At 32.5% G+C, this 21,936-nt stretch overlaps 1 protein-coding gene across 7 annotated transcripts in view; it reads right to left on the bottom strand.

Moving 5' to 3' along the window:
* LOC117604530 (furin-like protease 1) overlaps positions 1-21,936 on the bottom strand; it is a 169,347-nt gene that overhangs the window by 96,327 nt on the left and 51,084 nt on the right. Inside the window, exon 2 of one of the 7 annotated variants that reach the window (XM_034324699.2) lies at positions 17,819-17,880. The exons of the other annotated variants lie outside the window; for them this stretch is intronic. The gene's annotated coding sequence lies outside the window, so the exon portion shown is untranslated. The remainder of the gene's footprint in view (positions 1-17,818; positions 17,881-21,936) is intronic. 7 annotated transcript variants of the gene reach the window in all.

The raw sequence follows: 21,936 nt of genomic DNA, 5'->3' as shown, positions 1-21,936 counted from the left end.
TTTCTCTTCATTTTTCCAGCATGATTTTTCGGGAAGGAAAATGTCAGATTATGGACCGGCGCAAAAATCGTACACGATGAAGGACGTGAGCTGAGTGAGGCTGCTAGCAACGAAGAAAACGAAGGGGAAAAAAATAAAAGAAAGGAAACGGGACAGGAGAAATTGCTGACGATACACCGGGAAAATGAGAACACGTTGCGAGCGATGAGAATTATGGGGAAAAAAGAGCGGGGAAATAAAAGACTAACGAGCACCGTGCAACCAACTAAATGAAATTGATGAGCCTAATGAAAGATGATACGTTGCTGAGAAATTCGCGTAACCTTTCTTTCCTTTTTCCCCCCTCGACGTTAATTAAAAGCAATTAGAGCCTCGTTTCATCGATTAACTTAATAGTATATTTAGAAACAAGTAACATTAAAAGTTATTAAATTTCAAGTTTTGTAAAAAAGTTCTGTCATTACATCAAATTAATGGAGAATGTAATTAATTATTCTGAGGAGATTCATTTAGCACTGGAATACTTAATTAATACTGACATACTGTAATCAAAATTAACAACAAAAATTTTAATTTACTATTTTAATGACATTCTAAATATTTCCACTGGTAAAAAGGTAGTTAAATAAAATGGTGGCACTAAGTAAGAAATAATTACCCCCCAGAAATTAAAGTTAAATTAAAGCTAAGACAAATTTAAGTCAAAGGTGACCCACAGTTAAGTCAAAGTGAAATCGAAGTTAAGTTGAATCAAAGTTAAGTTAAAATTAAATCAAATTAAATTAAGTTTAAGTTAAATTTCCCATCTCATGAAATTAACATAACACTAATGCAACTCATTGTCAGAATTTCCTCTAATTACTCCCAGAGCAATCACCATACCTATTACCCAAGCACAAAGAAAATTCATCAACCAACTAAACAACCCACCCCCAAAAAATTCATCACAAATGATAAGAAAGCCAAGAAAATCAATCCAGGTTGGAGTCTTGTGATTAATTCCAAACAAGCTCTGTAGAACAGTATTAATGGAACTGTCTGCCTGTACGTCACCGGTTCCACCGCACCGTAGTTTACACCGGCTTGTCACATGAAACGAGGTCCATTTTGGTGGCAAACGGAGGACGTAGGGTGAGAAGAGGTGAAAAAAAAAAAATACTACCACGACGAGAATTTACGTGGACGAATTCAGCGGCTGTCCGGATCAATTGGACAGTGTCGGGTATTATTCGGTGTACGGACGGGTTCAGGAACTCGCTTCGAAATCCATAAATCTCGACTACTCTCGCGTTGCATGCATCCGTTTCTCTCGTCGTACGATCTCTGTCAAGCATCGTCCTCGTTTTCTCCATTTCACCCCAGGACACTGTAATCTTTTCCCTCTTTCCCCATTTTTTCCTCCCCTTCCTCTAGTATTCTCTTCCTCGAGCATTGCCTCTCTATTGACAATAATTTTTTTCCACCTTCCATTCTTCGAAACCGAACGTTTTTCCAGTACAGCGAAAGAGATTTCATGTGAATTTACCGAGTTAATACTTGTCACGAGAAATTTCATTTTATTACGTTATTCAGTAAAATTTTCATTCCTTTCGGATTTCCTATGATTTAAATAGCAATGAAATTATTAAGGGAACGGTAAATGAGAAATCAAAGTTTCAAATTAACTCCAGTTTCTTTTCTAAGGGGAAAAAATTAATTCTTCTTTGAATTTCTGGGATAGAATTATTTCTCATCGAGTCACGCAATATAGAGAGGAAAAAATTAAACAGAGAATCGAAAAATAAGAAACTTTTGTCAGAGAAAGTAGTAGCAGCTTGAATTTCAATGCAATGATCAAAGATGATCGATTATAATCAACGGCAAGCGCGCGGAATCGCTTGTTCTCTTCGTCGAAACTTTTAATTAAAACCCAAGCCAATTGACCCTGTAATGATGAAAGTTCGCTACGAAATCGTTTTATGCAAATCATGTTTACGCGTACGAGTAGCCAGTGTACGATCCTTTCGTTGAAATATCCTAAATTCAATTCCTGATTGACGCCAGGTAAACAGAACAGGGCGAAAGCATTTTCGTAAATGAGAGAGGGAAAAAAACACGATCACTCCTTTCGAAACTGTTGAAACGAAACATTTAATATCGTTTTGCATCGATAACGCTTCAACGGGAATTAAATGGATTGCTGTTTTCAATGCAAAACACGTACGATGTTGCTGTAAAAGCGAATTAAATAATTGCTCGAATCTTTTCGTTGGAAATTAATTTCCAGGGGATGGAAACAATTGGGACAAATAACAATGGATACATCAATTCGGATTACCATAAATCGGTATAATATAAAATTGAAAAAGCGTTAAACAAATGATGCTTTCAACATTGAAATATTAAGTTTTGAATTGGAGGATAATATTAAAAATATCAATATTGCATTTGAAGAAAATTAATATTTAATAAAATCATTATTCTTGATATTAATATTGCAAATATTAAATTTTTCAAATGCAGAATTGAACAATTTAATTTTGTAGAATTGGTAACTGCAAGTTAATTCACCTTCCAATATTGAAAAGTTTGATGAGGAATATTACACTCGGAAAAGATCGATGGGTTTAATTTGTAACAGCTTGCAAATATTTCCATAAATACGGATATATTAAATATTGTGAAGCACGGAAGAAAATTGTATCAAACCAATTTCTGTTCTGAGTATATTAATTACCAGCGTAATTAAGGATAGATTACATCATTGTAACGTATGCATGAATTACAAGGCGTAATCGATCAGGCAACATCAATAGCGAGAGATAGTCAATTAACCAACAGACAAGCGATATTATAGGAACATAATAGAAAATCTGATAATCTTTCGAGACATGTCGTTATTACCGACTTCGCTTCTGTTCTTCAACTTAATGAACAGATTCAGCCCTTCGCTGTCTAATGAGGGGACGAGGATAAAAAGATTTCATAAGAAATAAAAAAGCAATCTGAATATAAAAGAAGATGACTGGTATATTGTTTTATTTGTAAATTGTTCCTTCTCTTTGAATTTTTCACTGATTATCTTTTAATTATTCAAAATGAGCAAGACAAGTGAAATTTATTTAAAATTCAAAAAATATTTAATGCAAATCTGTGTAAAGTGGTATGGCACATTAAAGGGACTTAATATAATATTTTCTTGGACTTGGATTTTTAATTTGAAATTTAGAAATTTGAGATACTAGAAAAGAGAATTTTAAAGAGGACTAAGTAGTATAAGACGATTTTTTGTCAGACATGGGTTTTTATAGGCCTTATTGAGAATAAAATGACATGATTAATGATGAATATTATTAAAAATCTCCCACTTCTTGAAATATAAATTTCACGACCAAAATCATTTAATTATTCAAAAGACACAAAATGCCTTCTACCGTAATCTCCATCATTTCTTCGTTTTAGCTTCTCATTAGTAAGTAAAGGAGTTTTCGGCTTGGATAAACTTGGAGACCTAACCAAAACCTAGCTGAAGCCTCGTCGTACCATCTGACGTCGAACTTGTTTAAAGCAACGATCGACTCACATTTGCATCGAGGTTTCGAGCAGCGTAAGTGACATGCTAAAGCTGAGGCAAAATTAATTACCCGTTACGCTAAGACGATACAGTCGATTCGTTTTAATGATTGATCAGACAGCGATGTAGACGGTGTGATAGTTTAAGCTGTTAGGCAAACTCCAGTTTCGAAAGATCAGACCGTCGTAATTAATGAATTAATTAGTAGCCTTTCTAAGGAAAACCTTTAATTAAGGAATGAAATATTATCAGACAAAAATAAATGCATAAAACAAAAACAAAAATAAATACTTTTGTAATAATAAAACACAATTTGTTTATAGAATATGTATTACTCTATTTTAATTTTTATTTTCTAAATTTTAGATCTTTTCTTTAAATGTTATTTTTCAATGCAACTAAATAAAAAAAGAATTGAACTATGTAAATAAATGCAATGATCTGAATAAAAAATTGAAATGGAAAACATGTTTATATTACTTTAACACATCTAACCACCATAAAAAAAAAAAGAAAACAAGGAAAATATTTTGAATAGAAATCTAAAAAGACAAAATTACTGACTGATATCAGGGAGGATACATCGAGTCACGGTGAAAAATTTCATCTGGGAATTGCATGCAATCGAACGCAACATGACGCCGTGATGATCGTTCGTGTGGAATCGGAACACGCAATTCACGAATACTCATCAATCTATGTCGAACGTGGGGGGTCATATCGTCCTTTCGTTTCGCGGCAAACTCCACCCTGGTTGCATTTGACAGTGCAAAAAGGACGTCGAGTTTCAGCAACGGCTCCTGTCAACACTCGAGGACCCTTATAATTCTTGGCCAATAGGATTCAATTACGAAAAATTATTCGATGGCTACTCGACTAGTGTCACTCTGAACGATCGTTCAAAGTTTACTCGGTGAAGTGGCGCTCTGTTCGTAATCGATCCAACCTAGGATCTGCTGAATTCGACGGTCCAACCGAGTTTTTACTTTAACATTGATTGATTGGAAATGGAGAAAAGAAGCGTGATCGCGGAGATTTTTTCCAATCTTCTGTTTGACAGACCATTAGTTTTTATCCACTTGAACAGACAATTTTTATTCAAAGATACTTCGGAGAAAAAATTTCTAAATTTTCTAATTAAACATTTCAGATTTCAGCCGAGTTAAAATTTGGTAAAAAATTAACTTTTTAATCTGCAAAACTTATTTTTGCGAATCTGAAACGATACTACTTAAAAAATAACATGAATGGACCATAAGTCTTATATTTCATTGATACGAATGTTCCAAAGATTGTTCGAAGTAACCTCGATAAATTTTCCCAGCTTTCCCGGGGATATTCGTGAAAAATTCGTGTCGAGCGAACGAATGTTGATAAAAGCACACCCTAAACGACAACCCCGGCGCGTGTACCACCGTTAGCCGGGAAGTCGTGAAATTTCCTATCCCGGAAATCGAGCGTGGTGTTCGCGATGATTCCGCTGGCAGTGCCGTAGCGATGCCGCTGAACCTCAGTCGACGGGAGATAATACGTTTCTGGGCGATGTGCCAGCATTCCTGGGACGCGACGTTCGATCCAGTTCGCACCGCCGCGAAACATTGACCTGGTTCGCGAAAATTCTGCCTAGAGAAGATGACACCAAACGAGGACAGAGAGTCAGAAGAATGCTTATCATTCTTCGGAATTTATTACCAGCAGAAACTTCTGTCAGTCATAATTCGCAATCTAAGCTAAACTGTACGAATCCGATAAATGAACGAAAGAAATTTTAGAAAGTTTACGATAGTAACGATGAAAGTTTAAATTATTAAAACTAGAACCTCCTTGTCACACGAAACATCTGTTCCGTAATCCTTCAACGGGACAGTAGCGATGTAAATCACGACAAAAGCTGTGCAAAACACACAGTACACACACGTATACAAAGCAGGACAGAAAGCTCACGAGACTGGTTGTAATTACAGAGCGAGCTAAATAACGCTTTCCCATAGTCCTGTAATCTTGCGCCCGTCTCCCATAAGGGCACCAAAGTTCCTCCGCCTAAGTTACGAAAGATGCACGTCCTGCTGAAGCACGTCTCGTGCATATTAACCGCCCTAAATTAAGGCTAGTTTATTACCAGAGGGTGATCGAAGCCTTTGCTCCGCCGACTGGTGTTAGTTACGCGATTGACTCGTTAATTGAGCGTCGATTGTGCGCTAAAGGGAAGAATCTGAATACGAAATTATCGGGAAATGAAATTCACGAAGCATTGATGAATTTATAAACTCAATTTGTGGTACACGAAGAATTAACAGCTGTGATTAATTTATTAAGGTTTTAATTAATTCTGAATATATGAAAAGACTGGTAACTGGAAGAAAAATAAATTTTTAAAAATATTAATGTTTATAAGCAATAAATTAATTTCCACGAATAAAAAATTATTTTGTTTTTCAATTTGTCAATCATTATATTAACATTCAAGAGCCTGATATTTCGTTGAAATGATAACCCATCGATCGTGTTTTTCTTCTCTATTTCAAAAGTACACCAAAAACTTCATTCAACGGAATGTCAAAAAAAATTCTCGAATAAATAGAAATAGAAATCGAGCCGATGAAACGTCAAGAGTTTAAAATCATTCATGCATTTTGACGACAGGATAAAGGGTCGCAATCAGATATCGATAATTTAGAATCCTTTTGTGTCATTGATAGCATCCACCAGTTGCCTGGACCACCCTTTCGCATTTGAATTTAAATAACGCAGCCTGTTGTGAATGGAACCGGAAACTACGATTCGAGGTCGAAAAGAAGCCTCTGGCTATTTGCCCTCCGCAATAGCCCTTTGTATCGACCGCTTCTAATATGAGGGATTTGTAATTAAACTCGCTCTACGTGAGGGCCAATTTAAAGCCCCTTCTAGCGACAATGAAATCTTTAATACTTCTACTTGTTCACGTTTATCACTTCCTACATTTCGTTAATGAAAATACAGTGCAATCTTGATTATCCGAATTAATCATGATACATAGTCTTAAACAATGAAAATAATTTAATTTTTACACGAATAAAAATTATTTATCTTAAATTACTTAAAAGATATTATAATAAATATGGAACTTAGTTATTTGTGATAATAATTAAGTTTTAAAAATGAAAATATTAATTTTTCAAAATATCTGCAATTCAAATCTTACCAAATTACAACATATCTATTAATTATTGATATATTTATTCAAAACAAATATCAGTACTTCTAATAATTACATTTTACTGAAAATTGAAACCAAAACGAATAAGAAATATTGCCTGCAAATTCAATTAGAAATAACAGAAAATTTGATAATGATATTTCGTGAAAATCGTAAAGATCCGGCTTAATTATTCCTTGGAATTGTTTAATGAGAAATAGAGGGAACATTCATAATTTAGTTTGCACGGCTTTGCCGGCTGAGCCGTCAGGATTTAGTTCGGTTTCACGCGGGGAAGGATTTACACGTGAAACTTTTACAGAATCAGGGCTACCAGTTATTTTTTCGTTTTTCCCCCGATGGGACACGTAAACGGCAATCCCTAAAGCGCGAACGTGCGCGTTACCTTTAACTCGATTTTCATTGTTTCAATGAAATACCGAAGCTTCGCCGAAAATTGATTGCTTTACTACTACGTGCACTTTACGCCGACGGTCGCTGTTTTTATTTTTTTATTTTTTTTCCACCGATGGATTGTCAAGATTAACGAATTTTATCCCTTTCGACGCCAAATCACTGGAAATTCTTTGTGAAATAACAATGGAATAATTTAAACGTTTTACATTTCAGCAGAAACATAAATTACAATTTTGTAGCTATAGTTGTTGGACATTTTATTTTTGTTCTTTCTATGTCTCTTTCAATTTGGATTAAATTAAGATTAATAATTTTTACTTTTAAAACTGATCAATTTTTCCAACGAAAATTGTCTGCTTTCTGTTGTCTCATTGTCAGAATTGTAATCGGGATCATAGGATAAAGATGTAGGAGAAAAATCCTTTTCCAACCCGCAGAATGTAATTCACTGGGCTGTAAATCCTTTTGTAGAAAAGACTGAAGATCTTATTTTTCTCGCGAGACTTTGAAATTTGGGAGTTTTGAAAAATCTTATGTAACCGTGAAATCGCTTTAACCGGAATAATGCAATTTTTCTATCTGAGATTTCTACAGAAACGAAATCCTACGAAGCGATTTTGTACAAAAATAAACTATTTCAAGATATATAATACTATCAAAAGTATAATTATTTCAAAATTAATTTCAAAATATTTAAAATTATTATTCCATGCATTAAATTTCAAAATATCGATATTATTTTTATCAATTTAATATGATAATAAAATTATTTTAAAAATTCAATTTTATCACGTTTATTTGATTTATTAAACGATCCAATCATCAAGGTAGAGGGAATATTTGGAAAATTGAAATAAAAATTCAGAATTATTTCACATAAACCAGAACGATCTTCGAAAGTAAAATGTTCAGAACAAGGTGAAATTTACGAGGAACAAAACTGTTCGACCAATTCAACGATTCAAAGAATTTCCAGAAAGGAAAATTTATATCCTACTAACTGCTCGGAAATCGGATTTACAACTTAGCAACTACTTGAAACGCGCCGCCTCAAGGAATCCCCGGAAATCGTTTTAAAGCCATCCAAAAAGCACCTTTAAACTCCAACTCATCCATTCACAATTGAGTATACAATCCAGGATATCTCAAGTTTGTTCGAAATTTTCTGCCCATGCATCATTTAACCAAGATTTTCTTTGGAACAACGATATTGAAAAATATAGAAAGGAAGATAAGCATTGTTCTTAAAAATACATATAATTATAAGGAAATTGATTATTTTAATCAATGAGATACTTAATACTGGTCTTTAGGATTTCTTAAGTACCTAAATAAAAAAGTTAAAAATTATTGGAATCAATGGATATTTTAAGATTTTAATTTTAATTTTATTAAATTTCCAATAATTTTTAATTAACTTTTTCATTTTCAAATCAAATTCATTTTTGTAAACTCTTATTTCTATCTTGACTAAATAAAAAGAAAGACAAATTAAGATTTCATTTTTAATTAACAAAATGCACCGAAATTTTTTCATTTCCTAATGTAACAATAAAAAACGTCCCCTTTCAAATAAGTTGCGTCACCAGTGTAACTGGATATTATGAATCCAAGAAAAATTCAGATTAAAAGTTGGACAAATCACCTATGAAACAGTAGGAGAAGAAAAGTTGCAATGGCGAGTATAGAATTGCGAGCGGAAGGAAGGGCTGAAACAGGCCGGTTCGCTTTCAGCCGCGGTGGATTCAATGCGCTTCGCACAGAACAATTGCTAATTCAGTTAGAGGGAGATATGAAACTGGAATCCAAGGCTAAAAGCGAAGGACTCGTTCGTGCAAATTAAACCGAGCCGAGCGTTTTACTAATTGAAAGGAATTAAGGACTATCCGCTAGAATTTCGAGGGATAAATATATTTTTCACTAAAATATTTATTTGCTATTAGCAATTTTTATCCAAACTAATATCCTCAAAATTTAATCGCAATTAATTTGTTAAAATAGATTACAAAATATTCCCTAATTAAAATTATTAGTTTCTCCAAGTGTCATAAATTTAATAATTTTTAACTTAAAATAACTTAAAAATTCTCTAATATTAGTTTATTAAATCTGCTAAGGGGAGGTCTAAAAGGGACCACTTTCTAACCCTTCGATTTACTAAAATATTACCAAAAATATAGCGCGTTAAATGAAATTTTTTTACTGTTGCCTTTTCTTCTCAATTAATTTCTCAGTTAATTTCATTTCAATTTACCACTTCGAGTGAATATCGACTTGATTCGAAGATCAATCACGAACGAGTTGTTTGCAAATTTTCAAAAGAGAATATTGAGTGGATGTCATTCGTGATTTGCTGATGCGTACGTTTCGAAGCGTGTAAATCTGTCGTGTCCGTGAGAAGAAACGATAAACGTTCTCCACCGATGAATCGCGCGATGGAAACACGACCTCGCGTTTGAAAAATTACCCTGTCGCGAGCGACCGGATTTCCGCTCGTTTAGGCCCTCGAATGTGTTAATTACGTCATTGTGGAAAAAAAAAAAATAGAAAAATAAAAGGGAACACGATCCACCGCTCACGGTTGCACATGCACTCCCGCAATTATACGTCGCGTGCAGTGTGGTAATTGGAAAAATTTAATGAAACGTTGTTCGACCCCTTTACTGGATAAAAAATTAATATTCTCTGTTGATTTAAATAACTCTTGAACAGCAATTCATCTGCTTTGACGTTTAGAAAGTTTGGAGAGATATCAATTTGAAAAGAATGTCGATGGGGTGGAAACATTATTTTCGAAGGAGAAGCAAAATGTAGGAATTGAAAGGTGCCACTTTCGAATTTCCTCACTCTACTATGCTGGAAAAATTCATTTCACAAAGGAATGCTGTGAATGCTCCTCTGTTTCAATATTCTTAGAAATTTGTTTCTTTCAAAGTATTTTAATATTTGTTACTCTTTACATTTTTGTTTTTAATATTCAGAGCTAGAGGTAGGTTTGTTTGAATCTTTAATGATACTTTAGCGGTGGTATCAGGACGCTGATGTTCGAATATCAGAAATTTACCAAGTTTTGGTTGCTTTGAGTTGCAACCATCCATGTCGTGGAGAATTTTTTAGAACGTCGAGTGCTTGGTATCCTGGATCCTCTGAAACGTGAACATCGAGGTCGAATTTCCTCTTTTAAAATTCGAGAGGAAACCTAACTAAACATAGCTGTAATTTCAAACGTAATTATAGGTATAAAAAATACTTTGAAACTGAAATTCCTGCTCTATCGAAATCAAGTGTATTTAGCATTTATTAGTATTTTTATTTTAAATTATAAATCATAACAAATAATAAAAATTTGTATTGGAACATTATTGATATATAGTAGACTCTCGTTATATTGCCATGTGAGCGATTTGATCTTCTGCTAGTCTTTGATCATCATTGTCTAAGAAAATGGTGCATTTTTATTTTTATTTTCCCCTCTAATTGAAAGTTTGGAAGCTTGCAAAATTTGACAGCTGCAACCCTAGTCGCGGCAATATAACGAGAGTCTACTGTAATCTCAACGAGATCAAATTTTTAATAGAAAAATTGTAGTAAAAATAATAATAGAATTAAGAATTTATTGTTAGGTTTATCCATCAATTTCTTAATTTGGAAGATTAAATGGCCAAAAATTATTAATTAAAATTTGTACTTCGCAAATATTGTGAATAATAAAAGAAAACTCATCGAGTATTTTCCATACTAAACAATGTTTCCTGAAAATTGGTCTAGAAAATTATTATCTTGCTGTTCTTGTTTCCAACAGTTGTACCAAATCTAGTTAGACCAACGACGAATGGTGTTTCCTTAAGAAATAGATCAGATACTACGTGGAAATCCTCTTAGCAAAGCAATTAAATGTACGAAGATGTTCAAACTTTTCTGTGATAGAAGTCATTACACTGGCTCCCAATATACTCATCAAATATTTAACGAGCTAAATTCCACTGAGATATGGCCAGACAGTAACTGTCCTCGATTTCTGGTACGATGACTTTATTCCTTGTTCAAATAAAACTATTTAGAACACACAAAAAATGAATGCAATTATGACTTTTGAGAATAATTCTAATTAGTAGTTCAACTCATTTTTTTGCATTAGGATTTATAATAATTTTAACGAAGAAAAGATAAATAAGCAAAATATAATACAATAATTTACATCTTAAATAAATTCGTTTTAAAAAATTCTAAAAGAACATTGGTTAAATGGATGCAAATTACTGGCAACATTCTCGTGACAATCATTTTTAGCAGGAAATGATTGCAGAACAAATCATGATTAAGACGGGCGTGAAGATTCATTATATTGCGGTGGTTATTGAACCAGCTGTTTACTATCGAGCTCGTTCCAATTGGGGACAAATATTTGCATCGTTTATCGCAAAAATCATCTCAGCCACGTACGTAAATAACGAGACGAATTAAAACTGAATTCCAGAGGTTGTAGTTTATTGCAAAGAAGAAAAATATAAATGAAATTGCATGAATTATGATTTTTAGAAAAGATGTATGAAAATTTATGATTAATTAAAGTACTGATATTTTTGCAATCTTCAAAAGAACTGTTTGTTAAAAAAAAATAATGATGCTATCGTTAGATATTTAAATAAAAATCTCAACCAACGACAAAATAGAAATATTTAATAACTCCAACAGTGAAACAGAAAAAGAGTTTCACGACCGTACTAGGTTAAACAAATAAAAGGACAAAATTCTGCCTAACAGACACAAATTCTGAGAAATTCAATTCTATATAACTGAACAAAAAAATTCTATAAAAAAAAACCTGTACCACGTTTGGAGTAAACCACAACGAAATTGAAACAGTAAATTAAATACTACAACAGGTACTGCGCATTTCCAGTAGATTGAAAAAAAAAAACAATTTTAGACAAAAATTACCCAGTTTGAAAATTGCAAAAATGTTTACTTTTCAATAAAAAATTTTGATTACTTTGCATTATATAATGTTGACTTTGATGACTCCGGATATTTATAGAATTGCAAAAGAAAATCAATCAAATTAAACACGATTTTTCCGGATAAAAAATGATTAAATTTCTAAAGAACTAAGTTAACAATCAATCAATTTCTTCGATTCATTTCCAGTTACTTCACCGTTAACTCTTACTGAAAAGCAAAGGAATCAACGATCTCGAGGTAGCGATTCGCTCTCGTGAACCTGTAACCACGATCGTGTAATCGTTAACCGGTTTATCGCAATCGATTTTGTGGCCAATGTGGCCAGGTTTGCGAGAAACTCACGAAAGACAGATTGAGCGAAACTGAAGGCAAGCTAAGCGCGCTCTAACCAGTCGCATAATTTGTCTACCCAACGATTGGATTTGCAGTTTCGATCAATCGTAGACTGGTTATCCGTTTACAACACCACTGATTTCGCTCACTGCCTTTTCATCGAACATTATTCTTCCCTTGTAATTATTTCAACCCCTTGTCTTCCAATATCGAGTCACGTTCCTCGCATAATTTACAGTTGAAATGTGACAAAATTAAATGGTCGTATTTCGCGTACCGTTGAAAATTGAGTTTAGCTTCAATTTTAACTTTAACAGCCATGAATCACTAATTAAATAATTATCTACCATCAATTATTCGATTCGACAAAATTTCAGACGATCCTCGCATCAGTTAACCCTTCGTTACAAGATTTCTTTTTAATTTTGAAAAGTTACTAATTTTTTATTATCTATAACAAAAAGCATAAAATTCAAAAATAATGAGTCATAAATACGAATTTTTTTATCATGATAGAGCATTGGAATGGATCGCCATCCAGAAAACTTATTTTCGAATTTTCACCGGGAATCCTCGTCGACGTTTAGTGTCTGCCGGTTAATTTCAGTGGTGTTTGATTGGCAGGATTATTTTTTATCGACTAAAATTGTATTCAGGCTGGGCGGAGCGGGGCTAATTAAAAGTGAGCGAGGGAACGTTCTCTGAAACACGGTAACGCCGGCTTTAATGCGACTCTTCCGTTTTACGGCACGCTTTATGAATTTTATGGATGCCCGTGCACGTTCAGTTTGAGGGACGGCTTAATTTCGCGTGGAAAACTTACGTAGCTGGTGCAAAGTGTCCCTTTCAACGATGCTAATTGCAACCAGACTCTGTCGATCGTTTTAAGTTTCATCTTTCAGAGATGGTCTTTTTAATTCTGTTATTTCTATTTTTCTCACTTGGTGAAATATCAACTTTAATATTCAGCAGCTTCTTAAATAGAAAATATTAAAATATGAAACGAGAAGTAGACTACTAATTATCGTAATTAAAAATCACATAAAATTCAGTGTTAAAATTTCTAATGTATATATTTTAACGAACGAAGGCTGCTTTTTTATTTCCATTTCCTACATCTAAAAATATTATCTTTCCAATATGTATAGAAATTCTGTGGAGAAAGAAAAATCTGACCGCTCGATTTCAATGAAATGCGATAAGAGCGCGAAATCAAAAACAAGAGGAAGTTGATTTGTTCTGGGTTTTCAGCACGTTCGCCGGAAGCCGATTAAACGGTCGGATAATCAGCGTGTTTGAGAATAGCCTCATCGGATAATGATTTCAGTTAATTAGCTTTGAAATCCCCGCGAGTGGACGCTGAAAGACTAACACTTACATCGACGAGAGTTGCATTTAAGCTCGTTCAATGAATTAAGCCACGATCACTGGTGGAGCAGAACCAATTTATACTTTAATGAACAATATGGACCTAATAACTACATTAATTTTAAAATACTCGATTAAAAGAAAGATCGTCAATCCTCCATCTTTATAGATCACAGGATAACTGTAATTCATTTTCAATTTATTAAATAAAAATAATATTTTTATTTAATTCTGTCCAAAATTAATTTGTATCGTCTGTCATTAACGTATTAACAATTGTTGAATTGTTGAAGTAAACCTTTTATTCGAACAAAAATTCGTATGTGTCCTAAACTTTGTAATAACTCATGCAACTTCTATTTCTGCCAAGTCGAGCAAAAACTTTTTGTTAAAAAAAAAAAAAAAAAAAAAAACAGATAGAATCTCGTGAACATTTGACTGAAACGGAAACGCGATTCGTGTTTGACTTATTTCCTCGTAAAACAATCATATATGCAACAAAACGTGAGAGAGTTCGGCTCGTAAATTCGTAACCGTGAAAAATCGGCAAGGAATTTGATGAACTGGATGGGGCAACGGGTGGAAGGAAGTTGTAAAAAAGTTGGAACGTGGCGAAAAAGAGCAAAATAATTCGACACTATACAAATCTGAAAAGTGTAGCTTAAACAGGGACATTCATAAAAGCACTGTATCCCGGAGGGTAGATAAAACCGCCCGTGAATATTTAATATCGAACTGGATTTTCATCTGTTTCGCTTAGAAAAATCTCTTTTCCTCGTGCGCCACGATGATTAAATCCTTTTTTAAAATGACATATGTTTCAAAGGAATTTTTTGATTCCACACCCCTTTTGTTAATAGACGTACAATTGATAAAGTGCATGGAAGTATTTGAAAAGAAATTTTTTAGGATTAGAGAAGAATAATTTTATTCTAAGTAAAAGTGAAGAGGTTGTTAAATCATTTTCCTTTGTCCAGGTTAATTTTATTGCAGAGAGGCTTTTAAGTAGAAAGAAAATCAAATTGAACTGCCTTTTTCAAAGGCAAATGAAACAAGACCTGTGTTCTTTTATAGTTATAGATTTTCTACCTTTCACCTTATTTTTGATTTCTAATTTTATTGTAAATTGATAATTAAAAGTTATAATAATCATTAAGAACCTCTATATTAATTACAATATCTAGGATTTTTTAAATAAAATTTAGTTACTTTTTGAGATTTAATTAATAGTTTACAGTATTAATATTTCTAATTTTATTTGTAATCAGCAAAAATTTTCAAAGATTCAAAAATTCATTTTATTAAGATGAAATTGTTAGCTAGAAATCAGCATTAAATTACAATTTCTGTCCCATTAAAAATAATTAAACACAGGGTACAAAAGAAGGACCAGTAAAATTGCTGATTGGTAACGCAACGAATCGATTCTCAATGAAATTTGGCCGGTATAGATCGATCGGATGACCGGTTTCGAGCACAGTGAATCAGGTTGATTCGAAATCGGATCAGCTTTATTCTGATTCGTCCGAATTCGTGGCTGTCCAGCGACCTCATACTATCCGCCACAATGTTCGCAATCGAAAAGCCCATTTCTTTTATTTCCTGTATTTTATTCCCAGCCACGTTGGTCAGTTTACCTTCCGGCGTACCTCTTTTTTCCCCGAGGACATTTCCTCCCTCTGCCACTAGGCCCGTTTACATGGTGGTTTTTCTAATCAAGCCTCTGCAACGAAACTTCATTTCCCTTGCATCCAAATGACATGAACCATCAGGATCGATTAAAATCGAATTTAATAAAGCATTTGAAAAAAAGAATTATTTATAATTATTCGTAGAAATTTAGAGATTTTTTCTAATGGCACTTTGAGTGCCATTTTTAAATTACTGTATAATGCAAAAATTGGAAAAATAATTTAATCAATGATCTTGCCACTAAATTATAATTTTGGAACTTTGAAAAGTTTCCCATGGAATCTTAGAAAAATATTTTTTAACACCAAGCTCAAGTATTTGATGAATAACAATAAAATTTTGTTTCAACCTACTTCCAATATCCTACCAAACAATTATATCTGAAACGATATTTTAATTACAACAGCTTTTTCAACAAATTGCCAACAATAAACTGAATTTTCATCGAATCACCTATCTACACGATCAGTTTTCTATTTCTAGTCTACAACACAATATCAGCAATCGGGAACACAATTCCCTTGACTCTATTTTTTTATCTCCACACGATCGTTCCATCTAATCGACAATTCTTTTTTTATGCAAGTGAACCATAAATTGAGGTCACAGTCGCGATCAGAATCGATTATTATCTTCGTGGAACAAAGGATGTTACTTTTATCATTGATTCATTAAAAATTTCATGGAATGCTTTTCTCGAAACGTTTCATTTACCGAAAACAAACAAGTTGAAACGTTAACATTATTGTTCGAATAAATAGCCCAAAGTTTCGGAAACTTTCATGTTTTCATCACAATACGTTTGTACAACGCGAGGAAACTTTTCATATTTTACTTTGCATCCAATTTTTATAAAACTTTATAAATTCGTCAAGTACACGAAATAACGGAACTCTTTATTTTCTTTTTATTAAAAACAGCAGTCTGAAGTTCAAACTATCTAAAAGTTTCATCTTTCTTTTAAAATTATTGAAAATTCTTTAAACTTCTACAATGAATATGTTTATTAAACCTGGCGCAAAAGAAATTTGAAAAAAATTAAGAACTCAAGATTGGTAAATGTAAATTAAATTATTAATGGTGATTTTAATTAATATAAGCTATGTTTAATACGATTTCGTGTATACCAGATTGTTCATTAATTAATCAAACTCGCGTTTCTGTTTAACATTCACCTGTGCAAGATAAAAGATTCACCAATAAACGAGATACGATGAATCAAGCAAGAATTCAAATTTTTACTGTGTATGGTCAGCAATATGAAAACGTATAATTAAAGCAACGAAATTGAAACTATATTGTCGTTCAGAACCATAGATTTCGAATATTCGTTCCAAACACGTTTATCCGATATTCAACGTGTATGTAATACTGTTACCGTTCGTTTACGGTTTTGCACGTTTTGGTCAAAAGTATTAAAAAATTTTTAAAACAAGTTTTATTTTCAAAAGTAAAACTAAATTATTGTAAATGAAATGTGTGACTAACTTAGAACATTTGAAATGATTATAATTGCATTCAAAATATTCTGACACGATTTCATCACATAAAAGTATCATAAAATTGCTCTTACGATACACCAATTTACAGTTTAAAGCTTGATAAAAATAGTTACACAGATGTTTCATCAATTATCTTAATGTAAAATAACTGATTCTTCGTTGCAATGAATAATTGAGTACGAGGATACTAAACTGTGAATTGGTTGATTCATCGTTTGTGTCAATAAAGAATCAGTACTTTTGTATTAAGAATATTGGTGAAACCTTTATGTAGCTATGTTCGTTAAACTGTAAGCTTTAAATTGATGTGTCGTAAGTGTTATTTTGAGATACTTTTATGTCATCAAATTGCATTAGACACTATGTTCAAGAATCATTCATTTGATATGCAACGGCCTAATAAATTAAAAATTCATATTTCAAAGCTTATTTCATATTTTGCTTTTGAATCCTAGGAAACTAAATAAAATTCACTTAATAACGTTTTAACTCTAGGTTGAAACGCGACATTAAATGTTTATCAAGAATAAACTATCTCTTTGAAACGAGTTCGCGTGTCGCGTCAATAATATAATCTCATTGATCTTAAAAAAACAAATGATTCGATCTACAATAGTCAACGTGAAAAATCGATCACGTATAACATGGTGTCCCTGTGTCTGCATAAATCACTATCATAAGTATATTATTAAGGTCAACAGGGTAATGGCGTTTGCCTTGACGGAATAGTTGGTCGCATTTCACTAATATAACCATTATACAGTGTCCGGGAGCAATTTAAACTTTTGCCATTAATAAAAATATCGATTGACTCACCGAAGAAGAATAAAATGGATGAAACTGCGAGGAATTCGAAGTAGCTGATCGATGTCTCTTACCTGAAACAAACAAACAAAGAGAAATATTAATATAGATTTAATTAATTTCGTTTGATATTTTATAATTTGATGCCAAACTTTGAATTACACTAATAATACAAGGTAACAATTAAAAAACTTAAATGTGAAAATTAATTATTCATACCCTTAATAATAGGAGTTAAATTGTAAATTAAAGCTTATCAATTTCTACCTTGAATTATTAATAAAATAATACCTTTATTCAGAATTTTTCTTTTCATCCCATTTCAATTATTCTATATTTTAGATATCAGTAATTGATAACCCTTTGCGGCAATCAATAATTTAAAGAACAATTTTTTATTCTAAAGGAATGTAAAATATTTCACTTTTATATTCCATCAGATAAATAAATACTCCACTCATTATAGAATATTCTACATTGATATGAATAACATTTCGAAAAGTTGAACATCAGAAAACATAAGAACGGACGTTCGGACTAATTTCCATAGTAATGCATCGTTATCATATAAAACGGAATCGTTGATGTTAATGCAACGAAAAGTTGGGGAAATTCGTGTTCATTAGTGTCTTCAGTTTCCTTCGAAATTCGAAACTTTTCGCATCTTGTCAGAAAACTATCCTAATTCGACCTAACACGGTCATATAATGTTTCCACTGTGACACGTGTGAAACAAAGTGGGAAATAAACATCCTGAAACAACACGATAACACGAATACTGTTACGAGGCACGTGTTATGGGAACAAGATCCGGTTAATTGTTTCTAACAATTCAGTGGTTATTAAAAAACAAGGTATCAGTTGTGTTATGCAACTGATGAAACATTATAGAAGGTCGGTTCATGGACAGAAGGGGAAAAACAGGGGACTGAAATTGATCCAACGTAATTCGTCAAGGTAAAACAAAAAATTTGCACATGTTGGGGGAATTGTTGACTTAACACGGCATGAATTTTTCCATTCTTTCGTTAAACAATCAAATATTTCCATTCTTTTTGGTGATTCATAACGAGGATCCTCCTTAATTTTAACATTTCATCTGTTAGAAAAATTTAAAAATTAATTGTAAGCCTTTAATTAATACCAGAATGGAATTTTAATGTTATATTGTTTTCTATTTCAATTTTGTGAATGCCAGTTTACTCGAATAAACAATCACGAGCTCCAATTACTTTTAAAAATAGTGTCAACGTTGAATTTTGACAATAAAAATATTTATCATGTTCAAAATTCAATCAAAATTGTTAAACACGAATAATCTCTACATCTCTTTCATCAAATTTCAATTTCGTTACAAAAATAAAATAGACTGCACACGTATCGAAGCGTATAATTAAAAGAAGAAAAAAAAGGAATTCGACCGTGAAAAAAAGATTTCCCTATGAAAGGAAGCAACCCACTTCCAATTAATTATACAGTTGAATAGTAATCGTATCGAGTGAAAGATTCACTCGGTTACTCGAGTTTCTCTATTCACATCACTATTTTTACTATACCCGTTCAAGTAGGCTACCGCTTCAAAAATCTTTTCACGTTAATTTATAAAGGAAACGTCCTAGATGCATTCGCTGGATGCACTCGAGTGCATCGAGGAAGCCGGTCGTTTACGAGAGAGCCACCGTAGCAATGCCAGTCGATAAATAATACAAGCTCGATATTCGGACCATGCCAAGTAACCATTTCCATAGAGAATGCATTAAGGTCATCGCGTCCTCGATGCACTTTTACCATAGAGTCACGCATCGAAGATGCAACTGCACTTTTTACCTGATTCGCACGATCTCTGTAATTCATTCCAATATATTAGATCGACGTGCATCAACTATCTCGCACTACATTTCGCTCAAATAATAATTTATTTGATCTATTCATTCACAGAAGTTGAAAATATATTATTTCGAAAATAAAGCTTTGAAAATAGAAATAAGCAGTAAAATGACCAATTTTGCTAATTTATTTTCTATTATTAATTTATATACTTTGCCAATTGGTTTTCTATTTAAAAATGTTAATTAACATGATTCGAATGAGTTGATATAATCAAATTTAAAAAGTATAAATAATTGCAATATGCCTAAAACACATAATTCGCAGTTTGAAAGTACCAAATTCATTTTCACCATTTCAATTATATATTTAATTATCGAAACACTGAACGAAGTGCAACCAGGTTGTCGCAGTGGTTAAGAAGAAAAAAAAAAAGGATTGAAAAATACACCCACGACGACAGTGCGACAGAAAACGAAACGCGACCTAGTTTCGCTTAAACAGCGCTGTTCAGCACAGACGTGTGTATATAATATATATTTTGTTCTGTATCACTACACCGGTCGTTGCAAACGAGACCGCACATCACGGTTTCCATGACCAGCGACATATTCCATTTCCTTTTTCCAAATTTTCCTCGTCCAGGAAAATTTAACGATCCAATAATTTCAACTGCTTACCTAGGCTCCAATATTTCTGATACCAAATTTATTTTTTGGGAAATTTAAAATTTCAAGTGTTCAATATATTCTAATTTAACTCATTCATGGACAAATCTCCTTCCCAAATTGCAATTTTCAAATTTGGGTGCATAGTTGCATCCTTTGCACATAAAAAAAATTGATGGAATTTAAAAGATTTTACTTGAGAATTAAAAGCAACTTTATAAATGGGCGTATTGCAAACTATTTCATTCTAATTGCTAGAGAAATGATATTAAACCAATCACCCTATTTAAATTTTGTATCGATGAATACTATGAAAGAAAATTTCATATGATAATTTTTGTCCAATCCTAACGACCGTATAGGGACGCAGAAGAAAGAAACGGAATCGAAGATGAAAAACGTGTTACCTTTTGTTCGACAAGGTTGGATCAGCACCTTTCAACTCGATAGGGAATGTTTTGATAAAAAACGTCGATGCACTTTTTCGAGAACATCTCATAGCACTGTTAGTATTTTCAAAATCACTATTATTTGGGTTTAATTTAGAATTATTTCGAATTTTCATGATCACTATTGTGATTCATTGAGAATCTTGAACCAATTTTTACTAATTACATGCAAATAATTATAAGGTGTTTATATGAACAATATGAAAATTGAAATCAAGATTAATTAATAAGTTCATAAACTTATTTTTACACCTAGCAGGATATTATTAATAAAATTATATTACCTACATTGCATAAGTATTAATTTCTGAACTGTAATTAATGTTTAATTAAGTGTATGAAACGAAAGTAATAATGGCATATAAAATTAAATATCATAATTGCTAACCGATGTTTTGATGACGGTACCCAATGAAATAAATAAATAAAATATTAATTACTACAAATATTAAATATTGATTAAATATTAAACACGAATTAATCACGCGCGACAGATTATTACACACAAAATACAGATGTTCTCACCGGTTCGCGGCTCGACATACGTAAACTGCCCCGACATGAAGGTCTCGGCTACGGAAACGAAAAATTGTTTTAAATCTACTGGCTACATTGCCTCGAAAATTCCACGAGATTCGTGTCAACAAGATTTCCTGAAATCTTGCTCTCGGCTAGTACTTATGAACAGCTTGTTTACTAGAGATGTTACGAGTCAGTGTTACCTACAGCTGTGCAAACGTACGAAAACAAGTTCGTAGCATACGAATTTTGAATTGCAAATAGAAAATGATGACAGCAGAAACAATGCTCTTATCTTCTAATGTATTCAAATTCAAAGGACCGAGATAACACGAATTGTCTTGTTTCTTTGTATTACGAACAATGGAACGTTTGATAAAATTTTTAAAAACAAATTGTCATTTGTAAATTCATATTTGAATAAAAAAATGAATATTATAATATAATATTCATAAACTGCCTATTATCTACCCTGATTTTTATATTCTTTCTCCAATATTTTTTAAATTTAATCCAAAGCTTAACAACGAAAGAAATCTTTCATTTTATAATTTTACTATGGTAGAATATTTCAATCTGTCTTAAATAAAAATGAAAGAAAAATGGAAGAAAAATGATTTCATTAAGAAGGAAGGAAGTTTGTGTTTCTATTGAATCCGGAACTAAC

Source organism: Osmia lignaria, chromosome 7 (genome assembly GCF_051020975.1).
Source record: "Osmia lignaria lignaria isolate PbOS001 chromosome 7, iyOsmLign1, whole genome shotgun sequence".
NCBI lineage: Eukaryota > Metazoa > Arthropoda > Insecta > Hymenoptera > Megachilidae > Osmia > Osmia lignaria.
This window is presented reverse-complemented; position numbering and strand designations above follow the sequence as displayed.